We start from the raw sequence: 5,529 nt of genomic DNA on the forward strand, positions 1-5,529 counted from the left end.
CCACCGTACCTTATATGTAATAAATCTTCTATTATAGGTGTGTTCCCTTCATGCCAGGAGTCCTGGAATGAAACGGTCTTAAATCATTTGGAGCTCTTCTACCTGCTGCATTTTCCTTTTTTTTCTGCTTTCCCCGAATTTTTCCGTGATTATCTGATAACCACCTTCAGTTGTGAACATCAGAACTCAATGAAGAGAAAGCTATTTGCAAAAGTACCAATTGCAGATGCAATCCGTGTCTTTCTCCATAGTTGCCCATTTTTCATACTCCCAGCCCCCTGCACGTCTGTGCTATCCCATGTGCTTGAGCCCATGTTCCTGCTCAGTTCTCTCCCCACCCATACAAATGCAAACATTATTCAGCCTGCAGGCTTCTGCTGGGCTCTCATTCCCATGGGGATCTTAAGGAGAAGGAAGAGTGGGGTTTGAGATGGGATACGGAATTTTAAGGGAGCTACACCGAAACATGCACTGCTTGCTAAAGCTCAGCATACTCAGGGATCCTGAAGGCTCAGTGGCAGGTCACTCACTACCTAACTTAGAGAAGGCTCCAGGGAGACCTCATTGTGGCCTTCCAATACTGGATGAGAGCTTATGAACAGGAGGAAGAATGACTGTTTACAAAGGTGGACAGGACAGGACATGGCAGAATGGTCTTAAACTGAGACAGGGGAGGTTTAGGTTAGGTATTAGGAGGAAATTCTTCACACAGAGGGTGGTGATGCACTGGAACAGGCTGCCCAAGGAGGCTGTGGATGCCCCATCCCTGGAGGCATTCAAGGCCAGGCTGGATGTGGCTCTGGGCAGCCTGGTCTGCTGGTTGGTGACCCTGCACATAGCAGGAGGTTGAAACTGGATGAGCATTGTGGTGTTTTCAACCCAGGCCATTCTATGACTCTATGATACCTGTCATCAGTATTACTCTCCCAATGCACGTTATCTGAAAACTTGAGTAAAGATGATGTCTTTTTCCTGAGACTCTTGTAGGTTTCTGGAAAAAGTTTGAAATTGCCAAGCCAAGTCCATGCTTAGATTTTTAGGTAAATACATCTTGTATGAAGATGATCCATTAAAATGACATTTTGAGACAAGTTAGTCAATATTTAATCCTTTTAATGCATGCTGAGCTAATTCTGCAGAAATTTCCTCTGTAGAAATGTCAAGCCAAACCTTCAATGAAAATGCAAGCATAATTATATCCCAATACTCCAATACTGCTACCTTTGTTCACCAAACACGTAATTTTATATAAGATGCCACCAATCTTTGTCAATTGGCATTGGCAGTGGTACTCCCCTTTTTTTACTTACCAGTTTTCTCATCGCTATGCCTGGACTCCACATAAGGCTGGCAGGTTTGGATCAACCTGCTGGGCTGCTGTAATGCCTAAAACACAAATCAATACAACCCCACATGTGAGAATTCTTCCAGTGATCTGAAACTCCCCAACCAATTGATTGGAAAATCCTGGTTACCATTCGCTGGCTGCAAGTTTCTCCAGACCCGATTTTAAATTGATGTAACTTGAGCTGCTCTTCTGTTATGTTCTTGAGCCTGCATTGGAACAGAAAGTATTTGGCTGCAGTGCTGCAATATGGCTCTATCATCTGTTCTCCCCTCACAGCAGAACAGTAGTATTTACTAAACATCTGTATTCCTTCTGCATTCCAATCCACAAGTCAAATGTTCACATAGTGGGATGGTTACCATTCTTTCCTTTGACTTATATATTAACACGAGGAAAATCTCTCTCAACATTGCTGACCGGGGTTCTCCTGTCCTTTTAAGTTCTTTATCAGTTTATCAGAGTTATCATTTCCAAAGGGATACACTTCAGTTTCTCACTGCTTCCTGCCTTCTGATGCTTCCCCCTAACCCATCAAATATTTACATTACAGCTTCAGACCTCCTTTGCTCACGTCAGATTACTTGCTTGTACCTAAGCCAGCACTATTTGGGGTTTTACAGTTAGCTCTTCTCTGTCGGCGCGGATCTGGGCAGATCTGTCTTGCTTGTGTGGTTCACTTCCTCAGTTAGGATATTATTAGAGCTTGAGGTCATTTTAACATCCACAACAGGAACCTTTCAGTCCATTTGCTCAGACAGAAGTCACACACACCATGTCGCATCACTGCCCTGCACATAGTGAGAGGTAAAGTGGTAGCCAGCCATGCTGCTCACCGCTCAGCCGGTCTGCAGTCCATATGTGCTAACACACGATGTTGCTTTTATGCCAAGAAAAGAAATACGTTTTCTTCTCAGCTGAACTGAGGGAAAGCCACAAGCAGCTCAGCAGCCTGTGTCTGCGGAAACCACCAGCGCAGCCAAGCTGGTGCTGCCCATCATCTGACACCTATAATTCAGTTCAGGCAGAACCAGGTTGATCTGTTCCAGCCGACATGCCTGATCCGGCCTAACCCCTGTGCCACTCCACGCCTGCGGCCAGTGCCTCCTGCATGGGCAGCAACACAGCCCACGGCTGGAATCTGCCCTGGCACCCAGCAGGACAGCTGCCCGCAGCCTCCACCACTGCCTGCAGTTACACATGCATGCAAACATTTGTTTTAAAGCTGGAAAACAGGTAATTCTGTTTATACAGACCAGGATCCTGTGCCAGGATCCATTCCCCTGCCTGAGCTTCCTGTGAGGACCGTCCCAAACACTGGCACCAGGCAGACCCCACCAGCTCACAGCTCAGCTGCCATCACTTTGCCTTCCCCAGTTGCTTATTATGCCGGCTGCCAGCACTACAGATAAGCAATTAAAGGTCATTTTCTGTTTGTACTCTTCAGTGTCTACGATAATTTTGTTCCCAACATCGCAGTTCTGGGCTGAATGAGTGCTCATTTGTTCCCTCTTCCTCCTGTCCCTTCTGTTATTAGTTTCTTGCTCTCCAAGGAAACCAAGTTGAGTGGCAAGGAAAGACGCATTTCTACCTGCTGTTAACCAGACGTGTTGTAATGAAAAATGTGATCTTGATGAAATTTGGACAGCACATAAACAAAGACAGATCTCAGTCCCTAGCATCACAGCAGGTGTGCTAAGTGCAAACATAATCCTGTATGCTTCAAAAGGTTTAATAATGCAGCCGGTGTATTTATCCTGTGCTCATCCTTCTGCTCTCTGGCTTCGTTACAACTTCCATCATGTAATCAAACTGACAATCTGTGTTTTTTAATCATTATCTTTTGGACTGCACTCCCTTTTGGAAATGCTGATGCAAAGGGGAGATGGGTCTGAAGCAGCCATGAAGAGTCTTAGAGTCCAAAGGGGACTCTAAGAAATAAGGGGACACTCTTTAACAGATCTGTTGTGATGGGACAAGGGGAAATGGTGTCACACTAAAAGAAGGGAAATATACATCAGATGTAAGGAAGAAGTTTTTTACAACAAGGCTGGTGAAGCAGTGGCACAGGTTGCCCATAAAGTGGTGGATGCCCCATCCCTGCAGACACCCAAGGTCAGGGGATGGTCTGGATGGGGCTCTGAGCACCTGATGGAGCTGTAGGTGTCCCTGCTCCCTGCAGGGCAGTTGGACCAGATGGCCTTCAGGGGTCCCTTCCAACCCAAACGATTCTGTGATTCTATGAACACAGCCACCTGAGCTGCAGCCTTCATTTTGTTTCTGGCTTTACAATCTGAATATAACCTCAGTTTACTCTGGCATAAAGATGAAGACAAAGCTTTTTTCATCAGGAGTGAGAAACAAAAAGACCAAAGATCACAAATAACTTGTAAAATACTTGAAAGCTGTTGGATCAAAGGCAGTATAGTAAGTGCAAAACACTCAGGTATGAGGAAAGCATATCACCACGTTTCAGGCTCTTTCCTGTTTAGTGAATTTATTTACTCCTCTGCATTACAACAGAGGAAATACATTTTTTCTCAGTGATTAAATTTTTTAAAATTGTGTTTCTAAAGGAAAAAAGCATGGCAAAACACTCACCTATGTAAGTTTGTCAGATGTTAAACATAGGCAATAAGTGAGACTTGAGTTTCAGTCCTGGGCACTTGGTAGAACTTTCAGTGCATTGCAAACACTCTTCCCCATCACCAACAATCTCTTTGTAGTATTATTTTATTAACAAACATGATTTATTAACAATTTCCTTCACCAAATCCACAACTGTGACACATCCACTCGTTAGCTGGCACCCGAAATGGTCAGCACACAATGAGCTTCTGGCACATCCACATATCTGTGCACAAGTTCCTCCATAGTGGTGCTGCTTGGAGCTGAACTCCTGTGGCCAGGCTACTTGCATACACTGGGAGCTGCTCAGCATTCAAAGCAAGGGCTGAGTGATGTCATAGAATCACAGAACCATTAAGGTTGGAAAGATCACCGAGTTCATCCAGTCCAACTGCCAACCCATCTCCACCATGCCCACTAACCATGTGCCTCAGTGCCAAACCTACACAGTTCTTGAACACTTCCAGGAACTGTGATTCCACCACCTCCCTGGGCAGCCTGTGCCAATGCCTCACTGCTCTTTGTGAGAATGTTTTTTTTCCCAATATCCAACCTAAACTTCTTCAGATGCAACTTAAGGCCATTGCCTCTTGCCCCATGTCATCACAGGAACCCATCAGGGTGAGGCCCTGGCACAGCTGCCCAGAGAAGCTGTAGGTTCCCCATCCCTGAAGGCAGTCGAAGCCAGGTTGGATGGGGCCTTGGGCAGCCTGAACTACTGGCTAGCACTGCCCATGGCAGGGGAAGCCATGGATTTTAAGGTCCCTCCAAACTCAAGCCATTCTGTGATCCTATCATTCTATGATTCCATGACACAGCACAGATTGCACAGCCACATCTTCCGTGGTGTCCTAATGGTGACAAGCTGTGATCATTCTTAGACACACGCACATGCATACTCCTTCTCTGTATGTTGTGTTACAAGCTCCTCAGCAGGCATTTACCTTACTTCCCTGAACCTTCCCAGCAGCACTCCAGATGGCACTCTGCCTTCGGAGCTTTCACACCATGCACCACAGCCGGTGTATGGGAGAGTAACCCGGCACGTGTGGATTCAAACAGGGCCACAGTGGGAATGGCAGTGGCATGGGGCTGCAGCCTGCTGCTTGGCCTCGGCATGCCAGTGGGGCAGAGGTCTGTGCTGCATGGAAGGCTTATTTTCATGGTCACACAGATGGTAACTAGGAACAGTGCTTTGAATTTTGGACTTAAAAAAAACCAAAAAACTGACAATTGCTTCCTCTTGGTCTTCTGTAGGCCATGCCTCTGGAAAGCAGGGAGATTCTCTGCGTGGCAGCAGTTAACACAAAGCCCTCTTCAGATCCTTCTGTTGTTTTCACAGAATCACAGAATGGCCAGGGTTGGAAGGGACCTCAAGGATCGTGAAGCTCCAACCCCCTGCCACATGCAGGGCCACCAACCTCCCCATTTAATACCAGACCAGGCTGCTCAGAGCCCCATCCAACCTGGCCTTGAACACCTTCAGGGACAGGGCATCATTTTGTGGGAGACAGGGTGCATATTTAAAGCACAGACTGCACGTCTGGGAAATACAG

Source organism: Lagopus muta, chromosome 1 (assembly GCF_023343835.1).
Source record: "Lagopus muta isolate bLagMut1 chromosome 1, bLagMut1 primary, whole genome shotgun sequence".
NCBI lineage: Eukaryota > Metazoa > Chordata > Aves > Galliformes > Phasianidae > Lagopus > Lagopus muta.